The 25,854-nt window shown below is 44.0% G+C and overlaps 1 protein-coding gene across 1 annotated transcript in view; it reads left to right on the top strand.

Annotated features, from left to right (window-relative positions):
- LOC136166339 (large ribosomal subunit protein eL39-like) overlaps positions 1–25,854 on the top strand; it is a 102,315-nt gene that overhangs the window by 67,504 nt on the left and 8,957 nt on the right. Inside the window, exons 2-3 of the mRNA XM_065932476.1 lie at positions 1,181–1,260; positions 14,098–14,310. The gene's annotated coding sequence lies outside the window, so the exon portion shown is untranslated. The remainder of the gene's footprint in view (positions 1–1,180; positions 1,261–14,097; positions 14,311–25,854) is intronic.

Here is a 25,854-nt window from a genome sequence, read left to right on the forward strand (position 1 = left end):
AGCCAGGGAGGGGTGCGAGAAAGGGCAAACTAGACAGCTGTTCAGTCACTCAGTCATGGCCATATCTATGTGACCCCATAGACTTAGCCCCCCAGCCTCCTCTGTCCATGGGATTCTCCAGGTCAGGATACTGGAGTGGGTTGCCATTCCCTTCTCCAGGGGATCTTCCTGACCCAGGGATAGAACCTGGGTCTTCTGCATTGGCAGGTAGATTCCTTGTCACTGAGCCACAGGGAAGCCCAAAATAGAGACCACCACAGATACAAGGGCCAGAGTCACAAAAGACCCAGAGCTTCCAGGATATGGTGAGAGTCTGGCATGCACATGGCACGGGGGGCCTGGGGAGGAGGTGGGGCTGTGGGCAAGGAGTGAGCAGGGCTCTGGGGCCTGGACGGTCCCCAGGGCCAGGGCCTGGGCAGCTACGAGGGCAGAGGTTGGAGGGTTTGGAAGAGGTTCCCTCAGGAAGTCAGTTCAGATGCTGCAGTGTAGGGATAGACGTTTGCAGGGGAACTCTGGTCCGAAGGGCCGGATGCACAGGGCATTCTGTGAGCCAGTGGAACGAGACGAACCACAAAGGAAGAGTTAGACCTCGTCACCTAGATTCCATCTCATTCACTCTGCACCCCTTTCACCCCTAGAGGCTTTGCCTGGCAACACTGAACGATTTCAGGTCAAGAGGCTGAGACTGTCCCATGATAGTAATAGTGGCCCTGAATCAGGAATTAGCCTCCCCACCCCAGCTCTGAAGGGTACTGGCAGGACTTCAGAGGATGCTCAGGTTGAACCTGTTGGTGACAGACATGGGTCCCCTGGGTGAGAGCCAGGCAAGCTGGGGCATCTTCTGTGCTTGGCCGATTCCTCCCTTGAGTGGAGGCAGGGACACCAGCCTCCTGAGCCTTCTGAGTGTTTGTACTTTGTTCACTCGGCTTCAGCCAGGTGACGAGTGACCAGGAGCATGCTTGGGTCATGCTATGCTCAGGCTGACTTAGAGACCCACGGAGGTGGTGCACCCAGGTGTGTGTTACTGTTACCTGTGGACAGGTGGGGCTTTCCAGACCACGGCAGGTGACGTGGGTTGTGGTACAACCAGCGGGATGTCCCCCCCACACACACACATTTCCCCTGGATGAGTTACAACCATGCAAATGAGTCAAAGCATCTGTTTTTCTCTCCTGAGCAGATGCTATCCCGGTTTGTCCTTTCCCTGGACTGGAGTCAGGACACCTGAGTCTCATCTGTGTTCTGTGGTGAATTCACCCGGTGAGTATGCGCCAGGCACTTACCTCTGTAAGTGCACTTAAAATAGTGTAAATGAAATAAAGTAGTAAAATTGTGTAGCTGCTGTGGAAAACAGATTGATAGTTCCTCTGAAAGTTAGCCATAGAATGACCATATGACCTGGCAATTCTACTCCTAGGTAGATGCCCCAAATAATTGAAAACAGGTACATATACACACATATTTGCAGCAGCACCATTCACAATAGCTAAATGGTGGAAAGTAGCCCAAATGTCAATCTATGGATAAACAAATCATCGTATACACATACAACAGAGTATCATAAAAGAGACTATCATCCCATCATAAAAAGGAATGAAGTAGGGGTACTCTTTTGGCCCCCTTCTGATGCCTATTTCAGAAGCTTTCTCTATCTCCTTTATACTTTAATAAAACTTTATTACACACACACACACACACACACACACAAGGAATGAAGTATTGACGCATGCCACAATGTGGATGAACCTCCAAACCATGATGCTAAATGAAATGTGTGACTTCATTTATATGAAACCTCCAGGTTTATTTACTCTTATTATTTATAAGTAAATAATAATATTTATTTATTACTTGTAAATAAATAGAGATAGAATGCAGATTGGTGGTTGCCAAGAGCTGGGGAAGGAGGGCAGGGGAGACATTGCTTAATGGGTACAGGGTTTTACTCTGGAATGATGGAAATGTTTTGGAACTAGAAAGAGGTGGTGTTGTACAACACTGTGGATGTACTAACTACCTCTGCATTGCTCCCTTTAAAACAGTTAATTTTCTGTTACATGAATTTCATCTCAACAAATTATTCAAACAAACAAACAAACAGGCAACAAGGTGCATATGGCCCATGGACAATAATATGCCAGTTCCTGTTACAAGAGAGAGAATAGGATGGTTCAAAGACAGAGTTTTTATTGTCAAGCATGTTTGTTGTTATAATTATTTATCCTATCAAGGAACAGAAATAAAGCCATTTTCCAGGTGTACTATTTTCAGGGCTAAGAATATTGAATGAGAAGAGGTCTCCAGGTGGGTTTTGGACAAGTTTCAGACACAATTTAAATCCAGTGACTCTTTGGGTAATGACCACATTCATGTGGAAGGGCTTTAACTATTTTTAGAACCTATTGGACATCTCCCTTCCCATTCTGGGGAACTAAAATAAATGTTTGGGGCTTTTTGTCAACTTCCTGTTTCTAAGGAAGAAGAACCTAGAAAAGTCTAATGTAAAATGTGCCAGATGCTTTTGGAACTTCAAAGAATTCCCAAGAAACAAGGGAGTTTGTTCATTGTAAAAGAATCTGAAAGAAGACACTAGATAATTTTATTTAATAAATACACAAGATGACCCTTTCTCAAAGATAATTTAAGGGACTTAATCCATTTGGGGTTCAGTGACCCCTAAGCCATGTCTAATTCAAGCACGAAAACAAGCTGAGAAGTCCATGGAAAGATGAGAAATTCTCACGTGAAACTGAACAGCTTGGCCTGATAGGGCTCCCTCCTGTTTGAATTCACGTCAACAGTTAGGAAACATGAGACAAAGAAGCTTTTTTTTCCAAAAGAGAAGAAGGTAGAAAAGAAATGATGTCTGTGGTTTGACTTGTGAGTGCCAGACCAGCTTTCCCAGGTGATGGTGGTAGCAGAGTGCCAATTCACAGAGAACAAGACCCTTAGGTGGCTGGTTCACAGAATAGCCATGTCTCAAGTTACAACAGGATCTATTCAGGCTTTAAAAGTCACTAACAAGAAGGGCTGCCTGATGTTAGAATGGCTTGTTCCTGAATGAGGACTGTCTTTCATGGCATCCTGCTTCCTAATTCAGATGCCTAGAGTTATGGGCTTCCCCCCACTTTCTCCTTGCAGAAACATCAAACAGACCTCATTTACATTTTAGTGTGAATGAATTTAAGGCAATGGGTATTTGTCCTTAGGCAAATTGCACTGTGAAATGACAAGTGCTATTTCCTGAGTTTGGGTTGTAGGGAGTGGATTGAAACAGGTATGTCTGGACACAAGCTTCCTTGGGGACCCTGGACATTCACTTTATAGAGGCTCCCAGCTCTGCTCAAGACTGAGGCTGGCACAGGAAGGGTCAACAGGGGCTCTGGGATTGTGGATGAGGAACCCTTGGCGTGAAGGGCAGACACCAGCACACTTAAGGACATTCCTTGATCCTAGAAGATTCATTTGGCTCCAGATTTATTTAACTTTAGGTTGAAAAGCTGTTCACAGCCAGGTTGGAGGAGGTTATTTGTGATTCTTTTCTTTTTCCTTTGCACTTAGCTGCATTTTCTGCAATGAGCAGTATAACGTTGTTTGTATGTATGTGTTAGTTGCTGTTGTGTCCAACTCTTTGTGACCCCCATGGACTGTAGCCTGCCAGGCTCCTCTGTCCATGGGATTCTCCAGGCAAGAATACTGGAGTGGGCTGCCATTTCCTTCTCCAGGGGAGCTTCTGGACCCAGGGATTGAACCTGGGTCTCCTGCATTGCAGGCAGATTCTTTACCATCTGCGCCACCAGGGGAGCCCATCCAAGCCACCAGGAAGGCAAACTTTAGTAATCAGGAGGAAAAAACAAAACAAAACACTGAAAAGCGTAAAATTAAAAACCATTTTCTTCCTATAAATTATTTTCATTGGTCTGCAGACTTTCATTCGGTTTGTCATTGCCGTCCTTCTGAAACTGCTTCTTAAAATAATTGCAATAGGCACATCCCAAGAATTGCTCTGGCTATAGGTTTTGCTCGGATTGATCGATGTTTTCTGTCTACACGGCTATGGAGATTTGGAAGGATTAGATGTTCTGATCACACTGGGGCGCAGACAGATCACCACGCTTGGTTTGATTGAAAGAGACAGTTGGAATAGTCGTTGGAAGGATTCTACCCCTGTGTGTGCAGGCACAGTCTTACAAATAGATGGTCTTTTGTACCCCTCCCCACATCCTTAAGCTGAAAAACCGCAAACACCATGCTCATTGTTTACAATCTTATCTGATTGAGGATAAAGGGGAGGGTTGAGTGAATGAGGACATCAGGATACTGTATCATCATGAATTTCAAGAAGATATGGATTAGAAGAAAAAGGAACCTTTAGGAAATACATATGCTAAATATGTATAAATGAGATATAATAAATATACATACATTTAATAGTTTAAAAATACATCCATGTCGATGCAATGGGGTCTCCATTAATCCATCCCTAAGGATATATTTGGAGATGGTTGCATTGTCTTTCAAATCCTTAGTAGGTACTGTTGATGAGTTTTATCCTCAATCTCCATATTTTATGCTTTCATTGCTATAAGCATAGACATCTTAGATCAGTGTCAATGTCTGGAAGAACGAAGGAATATTTTACTGTCAAAGAAAGTTGTTGGGCCTTGCTTTACTGTTGAGAGCTACAATAAAGTATCTAATTACCAAGCCAGACTCACTTCACCAGCCACTTTCATGTTAGTGCAGTAACAGCACGCCAGCCCATCCTGCGCCTGCTGGTTTAGATTATGTGAGGGCAACGGACGGGTGATCCACATGCCACAGGCCATCAGCTCAGGACTCATCAGCTCAGTCTGCAATGAGGCTGAAAGCTGTATCATGTCAGAATGGCTATAATTCTGTTTTGGAGATTTACATTTTGTAGGAGTATAGTATCAATGGTTCAGGATTCAAATCTTTCATTGATGACTTTTTGTGTGTGGGGGGGTGGGGAATGGGGGTTTCTCTTCTTTCTTGGGAAGTTAGGATCCTTGCCAATGCATTCCCCATCTCAGGCTTGAGATCTGTGCCTGTATCTAGTGGAAGGCATCTTTGTTTCTATTTATGAAAGGCAAGCATGAAAGTAAAACTTTTAGATTGAAACAGTTTGCATTTCTGCAGGAACTGGCCGTTTGAACTCCACCTATCACTTCTCTCTTCCATTTTGGGTTTCGCATATTTGGAGACTAGCATCTTGCAAGGAAAGCATGACTTTGATTAGCTGCCTGGGTCAACCAAGGGCTGGAACAGATGATCTCTTTGGTAATCAAGAAATTTAAGCGAGAGTCCAGCCATCTGTTTCAGCCTGGCACCCTCAGGGTGACTGTATGTTGGCAGAATCACCACATTCCCCACTCTTAGCTTTGCAAGTTCAGATACTCAGCATCATCAGATCCCCAAGGGCAAATCAGGCTTTGGGAGACCGATCCCAGTAATCAAACTCACAAAAGGTTGATGGATAAACCTACCTCATCATGTGCTTGTGAGAATTAAATGAGAATTTCGTATAAAACTTAACTTACCTCTGACCTGACACATACAGTAAGTGAAAGAAAGTGTTAGTTGCTCAGGTGTGTTTGACTCTCTGCGACTCCGTGGCCTGTATTCTGCCAGGTTCCTCTGTCCATGGGATTTCCCAGGCAAGAATACTGCAGTGGGTTGCCATTCCCTTCTCCAGGGGATCTTCCTGACCCAGGGATTGAACATGGGTCTCTCGCATAGCAGGTAGATTCTTTACTGTCTGAGCCCCCAGGGAAGCCCGGCACATATGGTAAGTGTCTTATAAACATTGGCTTTCCTTTTATCCTGTGATCTGTCAAATAGTATCTAGAGTACAGGATAAACACTGACCAACCAGTAGTTACTTTTTGGCTTGTTCTCCCAGTTCTAGAATTCAGACATAGCCCCATCCTTCTAATGAGCAGTCAGTCATGATGTGATAAAATAGGTCATTTTTTTAAAGTTCCATGGAATTCCCTGGTGGTCCAGTGGCTAAGACTCTGAGCTCTGAATACAGATGGCCCAAGTTTGAACTTTTGATCTTTGGTCAGGGTACTAGATCCCACATGCCCCAACAAAGATCAAAGTTCCTGTGTGCCACAACTAAGACCAGGCACAGTTGCATAAATAAATGCATTGATACAAAAAATAAAAAGAAAAAAGTTACAGTCCTCAGGAGGCATGGGCGCCCAAACTCTAGAGACACTTCAATCCACTAGCATTCATGGAAAGTGGCTCTGGGGGAGGCTCTCTGCTGATGCTGTGGTTAGAAGATAAAATACCTCTCATCTTCAAGGAAATTAGCATTGAATAAGGGTAACATTGGTCTGTGTAGAGCTCTAGTTTTGACAAGCAACAACAACCACACAAAACTAAGGATTAGAATCAACACATCATTTAAAGAAATATAGGATCTAATTGAAAAAATGGGCTAAGAGTATAAACCAGTAATTCACAGAATAAATAATAAAAATGATCAAGATTTATATACACTGGTGCTCAGCCTCACTTTAGCGGAGGAAATTCAAATTCATTGAGTATACTCATGCTCAGCTGGAGGGAATATGGGTGTGAGTACAGCCACTTAAGTAGTCATTCTGAAATTGAACAGCAATAAATAATATCTAGTCTTTAAAAAAGAGGTCACTTTGTATAACCCACTACCCTGAAGTTCTACTGTTAATCTCTACCCCAGGGAGAAATTTAAACCATGTGCTGAAGGAAGCAAGTACAAGCATCTTTTTAACTGCATTGTTATTAGTAACAGTGGAAAAATTCAAAACAACAAGAAATATTCATAGAAACAGGAATGGCTAAATAAATAACTGTGCACTGCTTTTATAGAAGACTGTGCTGCTACATTCTAAAAGGAGGTATACCTAATTGTACTGACATAGAAAGTTGTCTAAGCCATATTGTTCAGTGAAACAATAGATGGATCACTTCTGTTAAAACACACACACACACACACACAGATATCTTTCCTAGGGGCAACTCCTTAAAGAGAAGCCTGGAGGCATATACATTATATTGCTAACAGTGACTGTAGAGAGGGGACTAGACTAGGAGGCACTGGAAAGGGAAAACAATAAAAAAGAAAAAACCCAAACAAAACCCATTGATTTGCAAATCACTCTTTCCTGTAAACTGTCACTTACTCTTGTTGTTGTTTAGTTGCTAAGTCCTGTCCCACTCTTTGTGACGACCCCATGGACAGTAGCCCTCCAGGCTTCTCTGTCCTTAGGATTCTCCAGGCAAGAATACTGGAGTGGGTTACTATTTCCTTCTCCAAGGGATCTTCCCAACCCAGGGAAGGAACATGAGTCTCCTATGTTGGCCTGTGGATTCTTTACCACTGAGCCGCTAGTGAAGCCCCACGTGCTCCTTACGTTGATCTCATAGGGTAAGCATCATTTCCACTTACCTATGGGGGAACCACAGCTAAGAAAGGCCAAGCAACTTTTGCAAAGTCACAGAACTAGTAGACAGAGACGTCCCTGGGCTTGCTCCCATGCTTTCCAAGTTCCAGAAGGAATCAGCAGTTAGGTTAATTGGAATCTGATGTCTTTGTCACTTCTCTCTTCTAGTTATTTCTCACTGTTTCAAGTTAAAGGCACTTCGAGGTATCTCAGATAGCCCTCTGGGTATCAGAGTGAGAGGGGCAGGAAAGGAGACAATTTGCAAGTGATCAGAAGACAGTCCTGATATTTAAGATTCTCTTACTTTTCATTTTCCAGGTGAGGTCTTAGATTCTCTTACTTTTCATTTTCCAGGTGAGGTCTTAGATTCTCTTACTCTTCATTCTCCAGATGGGGTCTTAGACATCTCAGGGCCAGGTGTCAAAGGGCCAGGGTATCCACAGCTCGACTCTCTCACTGCTGGGGTCTCCTACCAGGCTGGAAGCTTGGGGTGGGGTATGGAACTTGGCCCTCCAGTCTCAGGATGGCCAGGAAAGAAGAAAGGCACTGGGAACAAAGACTGAGCTTTGACTTGATGGCGGCTCAGCTCCCGTTCCTGCAGTGGCCATGGGCCCTGGGGGTGGGGGGCAGTTAGGGAGGGCCCCTCGGTGACCTGCGCTTTGCCTTCTTCATAAACTCCAGTCTAGTCTTATGACAGCTGCAAATGAGGTTAGGCATATAGTTGTACCTAGCAAGTGCCTGTGCTGAAACCATTAATTTGTTAAATGTGAACAAAACATAGCACATTTTTGGTAACTCTTAGCACCTAACAATTTTCTTCTTTCTGCTGTCCCTCTGCTTCCCCTCCCTCCTTCCGTATCCATTCTCTCTCTTTTCTCCCTCACCCGCTCCCTCCATCCTTCCCTTCTTCATTCATGGAGGATTCCTAGTACCTGGCCTCTCCTTTAATTTCATCCCAAGTTTGCTAGAGATTTGTTAGTGTAGCCTCTATTGGCAGTGCACTTGCTATTTTAAATCTTAAAAAAAAGTTGTAAGTGGATGATGGATAATGTTTTGAGATAGTAATTTGCTTTATTTAGTATTTATTTCTTTGGCTGCACCAGATCTTAGTTGTGGCATGCAAACCGTTAGTCACAACATGTGGGATCTTGTTCCCTCACCAGGGATGGAACCTGGGCCCCCTTCACTGGGAGTGCAGAGTCTTAGCCATTGGACCATCGGGGAAGTCCCAAGGTCTGTTTTTCTCCATGTTTTCTTGTACCCATTGACCTTCTCTTACCACTAGGAACACGGGGTAGGAGCTTAAATGTGGTACACTCAGGAGAGAGTTGACCGAGAGACAAAGTCTTAGCTCTGAATTCTATAATAGGTAAAATAAAATAGATGCACCGCAAAGACAAGACTTGCAAGTCAAGGCTTCTGTTGTCAAGAGCTGGATATTTAAGACAGAGAAGGATTTTAAATTCTGGAAGTTCGGCTTTGACCATCAATAACCAGTGGCCTCAACACCCTGGGGGGTGCCTGGGTGGGCCTGCACCTATTCCTGGGAGCTGACTGTAGCCTCTCTTCTCAACTTCTCGTTCAGTAGCTTTAAATCAGCCATGGCAGAAGTGTCTTTAGCATAGACGTTGGCAAATACCACAAACCTGGACATTTTTTTTTCCTGGAGAGTCTGTCATTGAGGTTTCTGAAGCAGGGGAAGTAGGAAAAGAAAGCGTGGATGAACTGCTGGGTAGACTTTTCCTGGGCTGAATCCAGGGGAGGGGGTGGGCTGCAGAAAAATGTTCAGACAGGCCTGGAGCTAGGAGGCTGAGATATTGCATCTCTCTTTCCACCTGCAACTCTGCGAGAAGGTGGCAGCTACGCAGACAGCTTGTGTGAAAAGGCAGAAGTGAGAGCAGGGCAGGTCCGACGGCAGTGAGGATGCCCTGGGAGTGCTGGTCTGCTGCTCCTCGTCTCCGCAGCTTCCCTCGAGTTCGCTGGGGCCGAGCAGTTCATAGAGACTTCTGTTGGGACACCAGGATGCGGCGAGATCCGCTCGGAAACTTGGAGTGCATGGCCAGTGGGGTCGAGGACCTTCCTCAGGCTCACTAACTTTTTCTTCTGTTTCCTTCTGTGCTGTGTTTTCACAATAATGAAACCCCATTTAAAGGGCAGCCATCCCTGGGATTCTCCTGGAGGAAGACATGGCAACCCACTCCAGTATTCTTGCCTGGAGAATCCGAGGACAGAGGAGCCTGGTGGGCTACAGCCTGTGGGATTGAAAAGAGTTGGACACAACTTAAGCAACTTAGCATGCACGCACACACAACTAAATACATTATATTTAAAACACAAAATACTAAAAACTCATCATGTTCTAATAATTTTAGCATATTTACTATCTATACATCTATCACTCTATGTCTATTGTGTGAAAATACAATGCAGTGGTTGTCATTGCATGAAAGTGAAGCGAAAGTGTTAGTCACTCAGTCATGTCGGGCTCTTTGTGAGCCCTCCCCGACTGCCTTCGGTGACTTCACATTGCTAGATTGAAATCAGCCACAGTGGAAGTATTCACACTGTGCAAATCAGCAAAGGTTATAAATCGAGGCTTAAAAATACTGTTTTATTGATTGCCTAGATGCAGTAATATGGCGGAGACAATAATAATATAGATTCAGCTTAAAATAATGTTGTGCCTGTGGCTGTTACATTCTGAATAACACAAGAAATTGAGGAAATATTCTTCCCAATATTCAAAAACCTTCATCTGATTCATCTGAAAAATTGCTTACATCATTTCACTTGTGTCTTATTAAAATGCGTGAAAACATCAGTCAACATTTTCAGTAGAACTGTACTTGTTTATCAGTTGCCACTATCGTTGGTTGCGGACACGGGAGTTCTGCAAGTCAGTGAAATTCCATGAAAATCAATTGCCATGTGGAACTTAGAATGTTGTATGTTTTATTATTAGTAGCAGTAATAAATTGGGTAACTCATTATCCTTTACATCAGTAAAATTTATACTAAACTTATGTACCAATATTTGCACACAAGTATTTTTTGTTCTTGTTGGAGAGCCCATTGTTAAACATTTACCAGCGCATCACTGGGTAATTAAGTCATTAATCATTGCTTCACTTAGCAACCATGACACCCAGAAGCCTTCCTTTAGAAAAGGACCTGGAGGCAGTGAAAAACATAAATATGTTTAACTTCCTTTCTAAAAAATCATGGTCAAACATACATAACATAAAATTTAACATTTTAACCATGTTTTTCTTTTTTTTTTTTTAATGAAGAAAGGCTATTTTCTTTTTAAAAAAATATCTATTTATTTATTTGGCTAGTTGCAGCATGCGGAGATCTCTAGTTGTGGCATGAAAACTCTTAGTCGTGGCCTGTGGGATCTAGTTCCCTGACCAGGGATCAGACCCTGCCCCCTGCATTGGGAGCACAGAGTCTTAGCCAGTGGACCATCAGAGAAGTCCCCATATTTTTCTTTTTCCCTGATATATTTATCTTACGGGAATTGGTATTGGTAGGTATCTATAATGAGGAATACTATTATTTCTTATTTTTATTTTTTAAGTTAAATAACAAACTTTTTAAGTTAGATTTTTCTTTTTAATTGAAGTATAACTGACATACAATGTTATGTTAGTTTCAGGTGTACAAAGATTCAACATTTGTATACATTGCAAAATGTTCACAATAAGTCTAATTACCATCTGTCATCATACAAAGTTACAATTTTTTTTTCTTGTGGTGAGAAAAATTGCAAGAAAAAAAGATTTTATTTAAGATTTACTTTCTTAGCAACTTTCAGATTTGCAAAACAATATTATTGACAATGATTCCCATGCTATGCATTACATTCCTTTGACTTATTTACTATATAACTGGAAGTCTGTTCTCTTGACCCCCTTGATCCTTTTTGCTTAACCCTTAACCCCCTTTTCCCTCTGACAACCACCAGTCTATTCTCTGTATCTATCAGTTTCATTTTGTTTTATTTTTTCATTTGTTTTGTTTATTAGATTCCACATGTAAGTGAAATCATATGGTACTTGTTTTTGACATTTCACTTAGCTCATCCCTCTTAAGGTCCACCATTGTGACTATTTTAAGTTTGTAGTTCGGTGGCATTAAGTACATTTACATTGTTATTGCACAACCATCACCATCATCTTCAGACCATTTCATCATGCCAAAATGAAACTCTCTACCCATTAAACAACTGCATATTCTCCACTTTCCCAGCTCCTGATAACCTCTAGTCTACTTTTTGTTTCTGCAAATTTAACTACTCTCAGTACCCTACATAAGTGGAATCACACAATATTTGTTCTTTTTGTATCTGGCTTATTTCATTTAGCATGATGTCTTCAAGATTCATTCATGTTATAACATATATCAGAATTCCTTTCTTTTATATGATTGAATAATATTCTATGGTATATATATATTTGGCATTTTAAAAATTGAAGTACAATTGATTTATAGATCCCTAGGTTGGGAAGATCCCCTGGAGGAGGGCATAGCAACCCACTCCAGTATTCTTGCTTGGAGAATCCCAAGGACAGAGGAACCTGGTGGGATGCAGGCTATAGGGTTGCAAAGGGCCAGACATGACTGAAGCAACTTAGAATAGCTGATTTATAATATTGTGTTCAGGTGTACATCAAGGTGATTCAGTTATATATTTATGTTTTTCAGATTATTTTCCAGTATAGGTTATTACAAGATATTGACTATATAATTCCCTGTGCTATACAGTAAATCCTTGTTCCTTATATGTTTTATGTATAGTAGTTGTCCTTTGCTTTTAGTTAAAGGCAAAGGAGAAAAGGAAAGATATACCCATTTGAATGCAGAGTTCCAAAGAATAGCAAAGAAAGATAAGAAAGCCTTCCTCAGTGGTCAATGCAAATAAATAGAGGAAAACAATAGAACGGGAAAGACTAGAGATCTCTTCAAGAGAAGTAGAGATACCAAGGGAACATTTCATGCAAAGATGGGCTCAATAAAGGACAGAAAGGTTATGGACCTAAGAGAGCCACCAGACTCCCCCATCCCTGGGGTTCTCCAGGCAAGAACCCTGGAGTGGGTTGCCATTACCTTCTCCAGTGCATGAAAGTAAAAAGTGAAAGCGAAGTCACTCAATATGAAAAAAGCTAGAGGAGGTGATAGAATTCCAGTTGAGCTATTTCAGATCTTAAAAGATGATGCTGTGAAAGTGCTGCACTCAATATGCCAGCAAATTTGGAAAACTCAACAGTAGCCACTGGACTGGTAAAGGTCAGTTTTCATTCCAATCCCAAAGAAGGGCAATGCCAAAGAATGTTCAAGCTACCGCACAACTGCACTCATCTCACATGCTAGCAAAGTAACGCTTAAAATTCTCCAAGCCAGACTTCAACAGTACGTGAACCGTGAACTTCCAGATGTTCAAGCTGGATTTAGAAAAAGCAGAGGAACCAGAGGTCAAATTGCCAACATTCGTTGGATCATCGAAAAAGCAAGAGAGTTTCAGAAAAACATCTACTTCTGCTTTATTGACTGTGCCAAAGCCTTTGACTGTGTGGATCACAACAAACTGTGGAAAATTCTCAAGAGATGGGAATACCAGATCACCTGCCTCCTGAGAAACCTGTATGCAGGTCAAGAGGCAACACTTAGAACTGGACATGGAACAACAGACTGGTTCCAAATAGGGAAAGGAGTATATCAAGGCTGTATATTGTCACCTTGGTTATTTAACTTCCTTTTTTTGAATGCCTTTAATTCTGGAGGCCCTGGAAGGCAGATGAGAACTGGATGGGTCAAAATGAGACCCTAGGACCCATCTCATCTCTATTCTTCCTACACACTTGCTGGCTGTTTCTGCTCCCTCTTCTCTAATGAGAGGCTGTGTGCTTTGGGAACAGCAACCCAGAGAGGCCAAAAGCCTGGCCACTGGTGCGTGACACCACCTCGTGCCTTTGCTGATGGCTGGGTTACGTTCAGTAGCCCCCCAGTGTGAACCAGCATGGCCCCCACCACAGCCACCCTGAAACTGCCGACAGAAGCCATGGAGGAGTGGAGGGCTGGTGAACGAAATGTCTTTGATATTGTGATAGGCAAGTGGCCTCAAGGGTTGAGGGTTATAAGTTGCTCCGTTGTGTCTCCCTCTGCCACCCCATGAACTATATAGTCCATGAAATTCTCTAGACCAGAATACTGGAGTGGGCCGCCTATCCCTTCTCCAGGGACTCTTCCTAACCTAGGAATCGAACTGGGGTCTCCCGCATTGCAGGCAGATTCTTTACCAACTGAGCCACCAGGCAAGCCCCAAGGGATGAGAGGAGCAGCCAAGGGCTTGGCCCCTCTTTAGGGTCAGGAAATGCCAATGACACTGAATGACCAGTGCAATGTGGATCTAAATAAACTTTTTTTTTTAAATGCTGGAAATAATCCATCCTGATTCATGCCTGGTTGTTGAACATGCCATCGGCCTTTTCCCAAATGGAACAAATTATTTGCTATTAGAAATTCTTTTAAAAATAGCATAAGCAATCAGGGTGTTTCCCTGTCCATGTATCTTCTAAGAGGAACTGAAAAGAGAGTGCAAATGGGAGAAGTTTTGTCTTTTTTTTTTTTTTTCCTGAAGGAGAAAGCAGACATCTTCAGTTCCTCTGAGCAAGTGGTAGAGTTGTGTTCAGCAGGACAAGGTCAGCGTGACGAATCTTTTTATGTGACATCAAAGGATGGGCGGACAGTGGAAACGCTTGCAATGAAGAGCACTTCCAGATCCATCTTTAAGGTCTTTTGTCAGGCTTGGAAAAGCTTTCCACTTTGTGGACTGCTGGCTGGTGCTGATACGGTAAGAGCCTCGATAAGGTAAGTAGCGGCAGAGAACTGAAGGATTGGGATTGCTGACTAAGGTCGGAGAATACACACCAGTCACCTTCCTCCACGTTGACTGCTCTCCGGTTCCTAGCCTCCAAACCCCGAGTTTACAGGCGTCTGCCCTGCATTCCTTAACTCTTGTCCACATCCCTTGGCCATGTGACTCTGGATGCTGAGTCTTGTCTGGGCCCAGTTTCTACAGGGTGAGCTAGTGGTCACCTGGGAGGAACCTGCTCAGCTGTGCCCAGGTGATCCTCAAGCCCCTCACTGTGGAACAGAGTGGGCAAGTGCTCTGGGCAGAAACAAGCCGCTTCAGTCTCTATCTTCACCTGGGCCTGGCACCCTTTTGCTCAGAGAAATGGGTATAAATCAGCAGAGTTGTGGGAGTGGTGTGTGTGTGTGTTGTGAATCTTTATCTCTAGAAGGTGGGAAAACTTAAGCATCTAAGGAGTCAACTTGCTTTATTATTTTCTGATCCTATCTTAAAACTGGTACTAGGACTTCCCTGATGGCCCAGTGCTAAAGAACCTGCCTGCCACTACAGGGGACATGGGCTCAATCCCTGCTCTGGGAAGACCCCACATGCCGCAGAGCAACTAAGCCCCTGCCCCACAACTATGGAGCCCAAGTCCTAGAGCCCGGGAACATAACTACTGAAAACCGTGAACCTAGAGCCCATGCTCTACAGCAAGAGAAGCCACTGCAGTGAGAAGCCCAGGTACCACAACTAGAGAAAGCCCTTGTGCAGCTATACACCACAGCCAAAAAAAAAAAGATTAAAAAAAAAACAATCCTAGTACTTACCAAGTGGGCATAAACAACCCTCAGCACCCCCTCTGAAACTGCTCTAGGGTAAAGCTAACTTCCAGTTAAATGAATTTTACAAGATGGACTTCCTATTGAGAAAAGTAAGCAAATTTCCACTTCAATAAAAACCATTTTCAACAGTTAAAAAAAAAATCCAATCGGAAAATGGGCAAAAGCTGTTCTGAATACAGATGATATACAGATGGCAAATAAGCTCATGAAAAGATGTTCAGCATCATTAGCCTTCAAGGAGATGCAAATGAAAACCACAATGCGCTATCACTATGTATCTGCTGGAGTGCCTAAAATAGTGACAACAATTTGATGTTTGGTGTTGTTGACAAGGATGAAGAGAAGTTGATCACTCATACATTGCTGATGAGAATGTAAAAGCTACAACCATTCTGGAAAAGAGTTCGGCAGTTTCTTATAAAACAAATCATGCTATTATCATACGATCCAGTAATGACACTCTTGGGCATTTTCCCAGAGAAATGAAAGTTTGTGTTCACACAAAAATCAGTGCGTCAATGTTCATAGCAGCTTTATTTGTAATAGCCCTTAAGTGGAAACAGCCCAGATGTCCTTCAACAGGATAAACAAACTGTGGTCCATCCACACTGTGGAACAGCAGTCAGCAATAAGAAGGAATGAAGTATTAATGCGTGCAACAATTTAGATGAATTATGCTGAGTGAAAAAAGCCAATCCCAAAGTGTTACAGGCTATATATTCCACTTTATATAACATCTTTGAAATGAGAAAAGCTTAGAAATGGAAAACAGTTGTTAGATAACTGTGGTGGATACCTGAGCATATGATAAAACTGTAGAACTAAATACACACACACACATGTACACACACACAGGTGTACAGATGAAACCTGGGAAATCTGACTAAGACAGGAGGCTAGTATTGAAGGCAGTATCCTGGCTGTGATACTGGGCGATAGTTTTGCAAGATGGTACCATCATGGGAGCCCAAGTTAAGTGTTCATGAGATCTCTGTGTAGTAGTTCTCACAGCTGCAAGTGAAGCCACACTTATATCATTACAGTTTTCACTAAAAGAGCATAAACCGTAAGTGTGACAGCTGGGCTTGCAACTCAATTGTACAAGTGCTTTATCTCAAGACAACCATCCCTATACAGAATATTACAAAGGTGATAAAATTTAATACAATTAATATAGATATTTTACTGCTTCAGCAAGGACACTTGTAAAAATTAATTTATTGTTTACTTATTGTTGGCTGTGCTGGGTCTAGCTGCGTGCAGTCTTTCTCTAGTTGTGATGGGCAGGCCTGCTCTCTCACTATGGTGTGAGGGCTGCTCACTGCAGTGGCTTCTCTTGTGGAGCATGGGCTCCAGGTATGCAGGCTCAAGAGTTGCTGCTCTCGGGCCGGATTCCACTCCACTGCAGTTTCTCGGTAATTCCCTGATCTCTCTACTCCACAGAGAGTACACCGGACCTCGTATTATTCTCTTCAGCTGTCACCATCCAGAAAACCCTGCCCCAAGACACTTTTCTCCTTTTTCAACGTGGCAGCTGGTTCCCTGAGAAATGAATTGCTGTCCAGCTGAGAATGACCATTAGCGTGTTCCGGGTGGGAGGTAGGCACGCTCACATCTGAACAGGAGCCTCCTGGAGTTCTGTAGGAAACCGACCAGAAAAAAAGAATTCTGTGACAAGGAGCAGTTCACTAGGATCACAGGCGTATGGGGGTGATTCTGGAGCCCTGAAGTGGCATCAGGGGTCTGACAGCTGAGAGCAAGTCAGAGGAATCGACTGATTAAATGATTGGAGGAGGGAGAAGAAATCCACATAGCAGTGGGTTATCTCCTTGTGATGAAAGGCTGTAGGTTTTTATTTCAGCTGCTAATGAATGAAAAACATGCAATATTTACATGGTCAAAGGACACGCAGATCCATGATGTACATCTTCACTTACACAGCTGGTTTCCCGGGTGATCATATTTCTAACATTTCCACAGTTTTCCCTTGAAGGTGTTTCTTTTCTTTTTTTTTTTAAGCTAGTTGCTCAGTTGTGTTCAACTTTTTGCAACTCCATGGGTTGTAGCCCACCAGGCACCTCTGTCCATGGCATTTTGCAGGCAAGAATACTGGCATGGGTGGCCATTCCCTTCTCCAGAGGATCTTCCCAACCTGGGGATCGAACCCAGGTCTCCTGCATTGCAGGCGGATTCTTTACCATCTGAACCACCAGGGAAGCCCGTGGAGGTGTTTGGACGTTACTTATGTAGGTCATGTTTTAGTATTTTGGGGGGAAATCTTCTTGACATGCCTCCCACTCTAGTTTTCCTGATGAGGAGGCTTTCGTCTGTTTTCTGTGTCGAAAGAGGGGGCAAGGGTTGTGCCAGGGAGCGTCTGGATAATTCAGCATCTGTGTCAGGTTAGCCGAGCTACCCCTGTCCCCCAACTTACTTTCCTGGGCACCCTAGCAGACACTTGGTACCTGAAATGCACACCCATGAGCTCAGTTATCAGCCTCCTGAGTGCTGCTTCTGCAGATAGGCCACCTGGCTTCTCTTTCAAGCCCTGAATTATAAAACAAGGTTGTACACGTTTTGGAAAATCCCTTTGTGTGTGTTCTTCTAAAAGTGCTGCTGCTGCTAAGTCACTTCAGTCATGTCCGACTCTGTGTGACCCCATAGACCAGGCTCCCCCGTCCCTGGGATTCTCCAGGCAAGAACACTGGAGTGGGTTGCCATTTCCTTCTCTAGCACATGAAAGTGAAAAGTGAAAGTGAAGTCGCTCAGTTGAGTCCGACTCTTAGCGGCCTCATGGACTGCAGCCTACCAGGCTCCTCCGTCCATGGGATTTTTCAGGCAAGAGCACTGGAGTGGGGTGCCATTGCCTTCTCCGTCTAAAAGTGCTACTTTGGTCTTTTTCATCTGGGCCTGGGAAGATATTTCCACTTTTGCCTTTGATCTCTGCTGACTTTAATATGACCTAAGGAGTAGTGGTCAATTCATATCTGTGGAATAAAGTTTATAGAACTAAATTAATTTTTCAAAAATGGCAGCATTTGAAATGACTCTATGGCTTAGAAGTGACACCTGCTCTGTATCCATCCTCCAGCATTTGAACATTTAGGAACATTTAGGAAGTGGGGAGGATCCAGTGGCTTAGAGAATATTGGGATCACAGAGCCTCCTTTGTGCAATTTTCCTTAGAGATGTCAGCTTAAGCACCCATGTGTGGCCTATGGGCTATGACTTCCTTGGTCTCTCCCACCTGGTAATTCTCTTTTCCTTGGAGCCCCCACCACTGCCTGAAATACCCCTCTTGTTCTCCTGCCTCCATGAACCTTTTCCTGTATGACCCCTCTCTCCCATCTTGCTCCCCTGGTTCTCTGTAAATTGTGTGTGTGTGTGTGTGTGTGTGTGTGTGTGTGTGTGTGCGCGCGCGCGCTCACTCACTGAGTTGTGTCCACTCTTTGTGACCCCATAAACTATAGCCTGCCAGGCTCCTCTGTTCATGGGATTTTCCAGGCAAAAACACTGGAGTGGGTTGCCATGCCCTTCTCTAGGGAATCTTCCCAACCCAGGGATTGAACCCACATCTCCTGCATCTCTTACATTGGTAGGCAGATTCTTTACCACTAGCGCCACCTGGGAAGCCCCCTGTAAATTCAACCTAGTTGTTAAGGCTCAGCTCAAATTCTGCCTTCTCCAAGAGGCTTTCTGATTCATCACTACCACCTCTGCAATACTGACAATAATGATAACCGCTCTCAGTACTTAAAGAGTTACTATGTACCAGGCCCTGTAGTAAGTTCCTATAGTATCTTATTCAATCCCTGCAATAACCTTGTACCTTGAAGGTGCAGAAAACTTGGAGAATTTGCGTGCACTGGCCATGTCATACTCTAAGTGACAGAGCTGTAACTCCTGCCCTGGTTTGTCTGGCTCTGAAGGCCATTCTTTTAACTTCTCTTCAGTCTGCCCTCCTGAAAAGTGTCAGTCATTTCCTTGTGAGAAGCTGATGAAGCTAGGTGGGATTGCCAAGGTCATATTGTCCACTCTTCTCATTTTACAGTTTTTCTGGTTCTCAGTCTTGCTCATCATTTATTCATTCAACAAACATATATAAATCCTTCCACATTTAAGGCATTGTGTTGAACCCGGAGTGTCTTTCCTGCTGCATGCTCTCTGGGGGCTCCTTTTGTGAGCTTAATGAAGCCACACCCAAAGCCACCTTACAACGGGGATTGAGTGAAGCCCCCGCCTCCTCTGAGAGTGGGTCTGTGCAGGAGTGCCATGCACCACTGATGCCGCAATGTGGAACCCTGGTCATCAGCCTGCCTCACACTCAGAGCAGGTACACTGGAGCCAAAATCTCTGGGTGACCCCTAACTCCAGATAAGGGAGCCTGGCGCGTGGCAGTCTATGGGATTGCATAGAGTTGCACATGGCTTAGAGACTAAACAACCACAACTAACTCTTCATTTACCTTAGACCTTTCAAAATCACTCAGGGCTTCCCTGGTGGCTTAGTTGGTAAAGAATCCACCTGCAATACAGGAGACCTGGGTTTGATCCGTGGGTTGGGAAAACCCTTGGAGAAGAAGATGGCAGCCCACTCCAATACTCTTGCCTGGGAAATCCCATGGACTGAGGAGCCTGGCGGTCTACAGTCCATGGGGTCTCAAAGAGCCAGACATGACTTAGTGACTAAACCTCCAGTAAATCCTACTGATGCTCAGCCTTCAAATAACCAACTCTTAAACCACCATCTTGCACAGGACAGCTGCAGTAATCTACGACTCTCTGCTCCCACTGTGCCCACCACTGCTCCCCACCCCCCACCCTGTTATCTCAGCCTTTTCTCACATCAGCTTCAATAATCCTTTTAAAACAGGCCAGGTCAAATCACATCTTCTCTCCTTATGATTCCATTTATCACTTAGACTAAAGCCCAGCCCTTTCTGGACACAAGGCCCCACATCATCTTGTCCTTGCCTTTCTGACCACATCTCCCCGCAGATTTGCTGGTTTGCTCTGCTCCAGGTAAGAGCTGAATACACCAACAACACACCCCTACCGCCTGGGCTGCATGTCGCTATTCTGTTTGAGAAGATCTTCTCCCGGAGATTCCCACATTCACCTCTCTTCTTTCTGATCTTCTCAGCAAGGCCTTCCCTCACAGCCCCTGTTCCTATGTCACAGCCCACCAGGCTTTCCAACTAAGAGTATGGTAGTTAGTCAATCTGCTAAGTTAGATAACTGTTTGAACTAAGAGTCATGGGAAGTCCTGAACTTTGTTGGTCTCTTTAGCATCTTGTGGCTCAGTGGGCAAGAATCCGCCTGCCAGTGCAGGAGCCGCAGGTTCAATCCCTGCATCAGGAAGATCCCTCGGAGAAGGAAATGGTGACTTGCTCCAGTATTCTTGCTTGGGAAGTCCCATGGACAGAAGAGCCTGGTGGGCTATAGTCTATGGGGTCACAAAGAGCTGGATATGACTTAGTGATTAAAACAACCATAACCACAAATTAGTATCAAAGATAGTCTGTTGAAAACTTAAAAAATTTTTTTTCTTACTGTGATAAAATATATAAAGTTACCATTTTAGCCATTATCGTAAGATTTTTACCACAGCTTTTAGCCTCCTTCAAGTGTAACTTCAACAGGTGACTGACACCTTGAGGGGAAAGCTGAAGGAGCTCCTCAGTCTCCAGTTCTGTCCCTGCAGCCTTGGGAGACCCCCAGCGGTCCTGTTGGTCTCTCTCCTCTTCCTGGAAGAGACCCTCTGGTTGGCGAGGCCTTAGCCTCCTCCCAGGGAAACATGGATAGCACAATACAGCTCCCCTGTTGACATCTCGTTTCTCTATAACCTTAGTATTTCCAGCCATTGTCTCTTCAGCAGCTCAAGGGCACTTAGAGATGATTTTTGTCTAATCTGTCCCATTTGGAAACCTGAATTCCCTTCTCTCATTTAAATGTAGAGGCTTTCTCTAGCTTCCCTGTCTCTCTTTTTCTAAGAATTACTGACTTAGGTTTGTTTGCCTGGATCACTAGAAACCCCTTTGACCCTTATTTTGAGTCCACTTTTTTTCCCTCTCAGCTACCTTACTGAAGTATATCGTCTGGTCTGTATGGTCAGGCCACTCAAGATGACTGTTGTCTTGCTCTTTGTATGGACTAGCACCCTGCTCATGTGAATGGGATTGCCTTCTGCCCAGGCTAGTGATCGTTCTAGTCTTTAGGCCAGAACGACTCCACCTGCTAGTTTTTGAAAGGGAAATATCTACCCTTGTGATGGTGGTTAACCTGAGGGGCTGGGGGAGACGTGCCCTGGTAGTTTCCCTGGTAACTGATGAGCCAATCTGAGGTCAATTCCCCCTATAAATAAATGGTAGCTTCCTCCCCCAGGTGGTGAAGGTTGGTACCGTGACCTGCCTGCCCAGAGAGGGTGGAGTGTCCCTCCAGGACCCTTTGTTTTGGATGAGCAAGATCCCCCTGTCTGATAAGTCATTGTCTCTGGGCTTTTTTTCTAGCTTCAAGGCTGGGCAACCATAATGCTTTCAGACCTTTGGGGTGCAGCCCAACAATTGGTGAGCAAATAGGAGGCTGAGAAAACTTGTGTAAACCCTGAGATGGTGGGAAATAAAGATGAGGAATGGAACATTGCTGGGGAAATCCTGAGGTGGCCGTCTACTAGTATATGGGGCCCTGTGGCAGCTGACCACCATGGGAGATGATGGAAGAGAAAGCTCTTCCATTATACTGATGATAGCCTGTTAACTTCAGAGTCTCTTTCAAGTTTAAAAGTAGCAGCACCATGGCTTGTGGCTCATCTGACTGCAGGCTGATGGCTGGTGAATACAGACCAGATGCAAGGATCTGTACTGTCTAATCAAATAATTGGGTGTTCCTTGGTCAGGTGAGACATGCATACCCTGTCAGACCCACCAGTCCTAAACAATTACAGACACTGGCTTCAGGGATATTAACCCAGGGCCAGGCTTGTGGATGTGGCCAGAAGGGTCTGGTGGGGACCTGAGGCAGTGGCAAAACAATGAATGAGTACTCTTGGGCTTCTGGTCCCACCTATGAAGTGGGGCAGAGCACTGATAGAGTGTGATGGGACAATAGCCATCTGTTGCCTACACTGTGTCACCACAGGTGAAAGACGTTACAAAGGGCCTACTCGAGTTGTTGAGCAACACAAAAACCCACCATGTGGGGTCTCGAACAGCTGTGCATGACATATGGGACCCCTCTACCCAACCACCATCACTATGGGCATAGACGTGGACCAAGGAACCCACTTTACTGATCATGAAGTTCAGGAATAGGCTGATTAAAAACAACGTTCACTGGTATTCCTTATTATCGCCCTGCTGCTAGGCAGTGGATGGGCTGCTTACTGATTGCTTAATGATGAGACAGGAACCCGGCTCTCAACATGAGACCTGTCCCAGGAGTAAGAGTCCAGGAGCAAGAGCCTCCACTGAGTTAACCCAGGAGCAACTTGTCAACACAAGCAGAGATCACCCGTTGACCACTGAAGGACTGTTGCCAGCTGTTGGTCAGGACAGTATCTTACCTTTGTCCTCGCCGTAGGCCTACCTGCCAGGGGAACATGTTATCAAGTGGCCTTGGGATTGGCAGGTAAGTCTGGGTGCTTTATGTTTGTTGCCCCAGAGGAAGAGGATTAGAAAGGGACTTACAGATTTCACCTGTCTTCTGCTTGGCCCCACGTAAGAGTGCTAAAATAATATAGGTGCACTTTGGGAGAAAGGCACCGCTGTACCGTATTAACCTGTGGCTGGTTGTCATCCCACCTCTCCGGTCTTTGGACTAAGGGCAGCTGAGCCGTATGGGTCTGCAGGCCGGGACTTGGTTGCAGAGGTGGTATAATCTCAGAATGCTGAGACTGCCGGTGTTCTGTTTACTGGTCATGACCGTCCCTGAAATGAAATCTTAAATTTTATCCCTAGTCTGAGCAGAGGGAATCTATCCATGAACCGAGCAACAATTGTGGCCTCACTGTGAAACTGAGTTTCACTGCTGGAACCAGAGTGAGATTCTGTTTTCTGGAACTCCGTGAAAAGTGACCTGATAAGCCATGGGGCTCTGCAGTTTGTCCTCTTAGATTCTTGATACTCTAGCTTATGTTGTCTTATTGCATTTGCAATATTTGGTTGCAGGGCACAACTATGTATTGACTCCAGGGAGGGATATCTCGGAAGAGGGTTAATTAAAACTGTAAGGGTCATGCAGGGTATGTGGGATGGAGGGTAATGGTCAGGCCACTCAAGATGGTTGCTCTCTTGCTCTTTGTACATTCCCTGATCAACCAGTCCCTGCTTACAGGAACGAGCTTGTCCTCTGCCCCAGCTAGTGATTCTAGTCCTCGGGCCAGAACAGCTCCAATTACTAGTTTATTAAAGAAAAACAGCTACCCTTGTGATGGTGGTTCACCTGAGGGGCTGGGAGGGACCCGCCCCAGTTGCTGGTTTCCCTGGTAACTGATGAGCCAACCTGAGGTCAGTCCCACCTATAAACAGTAGCCTCCTCCTCTGAGTGGAGAAGCTTGTTGCCATGGCCTGCCTGTCATCTGTTATACACGGTAGGGTGACCCCTTGTCTCAGACAGGTAGGACCCCCTATCCAGTAGATCCTGTCTCTCTCCCTGCCTTGGGGCTCTTCCGTCAGTCTCGAGGCTGGGCAACTACAAGGCTTGTAGGCCCGTGGAGTGCAGCCCAATATGACCTGAGGTTCGTCTGAGTTTCATCTCTTATTAGTTCTTACCAACCTTCGGAAACGTTAAATAAAACTGAAAGGGCCCAGAGTCAGCATGAATGAATGATTATCTGAGTCAATAAATAATAGAAGGATAAATACTAAAGAAAAAAATGTCTCTTGGACATATCTTCAGCTGGATAATAGGCATCCTTGAATTTGAGTGGAGAGTAACATTTGAGAGGGAAATACCTTAGAAAGGAACTCGAGGCCAGCTGTTACTGCCCTATACGTTAATCTGGACTATGATTTAATAAATTCCTTTTGCTGAGCAAATGTTCATGAACTGTTACTGGATCCTCTAATATGTAAAACTTTGCTTTAGAATTAGAGATGCATCTAAGTGTTTTACAATATAAATGATGTAAAACTAGGGTCTCTTCCCATTTCCAGTGGGAGACCCCATCCAATTGATTCTATTGCCCTAGAATCTATTGATTCTATGTTATGTCCCTGGTTACCACTGAGTTAATTATCAGCTCACTGAGAAACTGTCATATTCATCTTCATATCCTCCCTCAGCTGCCAAATTCTGGTAACAATCAGTAAGTGGTGGCTTAAATTTCTTCACTCCTACTGCCATGTTCTTGGCCCAGATGGTCTTCATCCTTGGTGTGCATGCTAAGCCTCTTCAGTTGTGTCCGACTCTTTGCAACCCTGTGGACCATAGCCCACCAGGCTCCTGTCCATGGGGTTCTCCAGGCAAGAATACTGGAGTGGAACCTACAACCTAGATTACTGTACCCAGCAAGGATCTCATTCAGATATGAAGGAGAATTCAAAAGCTTTACAGACAAGCAAAAGCTGAGAGAATTCAGCACCACCAAACCAGCTCTTCAACAAATGCTAAAGGATCTTCTCTAGACAGGAAATGCAGAAAGGTTGTATAAACGTGAACCCAAAACAACAAAGTAAATGACAACGGGACCACACCTATCAATAATTACCTTAAATGTAAATGGGTTGAATGCCCCAACCAAAAGACAAAGATTGGCTGAATGGATACAAAAACAAGACCCCTATATATGCTGTCTACAAGAGACCCACCTCAAAACAAGGGACACATACAGACTCAAAGTGAAGGGCTGGAAAAAAATATTTCACGCAAACGGAGACCAAAAGAAAGCAGGAGTCGCAATACTCATATCAGATAAAATAGACTTTCAAATAAAGGATGTGAAAAGAGACAAAGAAGGTCACTACATAATGATCAAAGGATCAATCCAAGAAGAAGATATAACAATTATAAATATATATGCACCCAACATAGGAGCACCGCAATATGTACGGCAAACACTAACGAGTATGAAAGAGGAAATTAATAGTAACACAATAATAGTGGGAGACTTTAATACCCCACTCACAACCATGGATAGATCAACTAAACAGAAAATCAACAAGGAAACACAAACCTTAAATGATACAATGGACCAGCTAGACCTAATTGATATCTATAGGACATTTCACCCCAAAACAATCAACTTCACCTTTTTCTCAAGTGCACACGGAACCTTCTCCAGAATAGATCACATCCTGGGCCATAAATCTGGTCTTGGAAAATTCAAAAAAATTGAAATCATTCCAGTCATCTTTTCTGACCACAGTGCAGTAAGATTAGATCTCAATTACAGGAAAAAAATTGTTAAAAATTCCAACATATGGAGGCTAAATAACACGCTTCTGAATAACCAACAAATCATAGAAGAAATCAAAAAAGAAATCAAAGTATGTATAGAAATAAATGAAAATGAAAACACAACAACCCAAAACCTATGGGACACTGTAAAAGCAGTGCTAAGGGGAAGGTTCATAGCATTACAGGCACACATCAAGAAACAAGAAAAAAGCCAAATAAATAACCTAACTCTACACCTAAAACAATTAGAGAAGGAAGAAATGAAGAACCCCAGGGTTAGCAGAAGGAAAGAAATCTTAAAAATTAGG

Source organism: Muntiacus reevesi, chromosome 4 (assembly GCF_963930625.1).
Source record: "Muntiacus reevesi chromosome 4, mMunRee1.1, whole genome shotgun sequence".
Classification (NCBI taxonomy): Eukaryota; Metazoa; Chordata; class Mammalia; order Artiodactyla; family Cervidae; genus Muntiacus; species Muntiacus reevesi.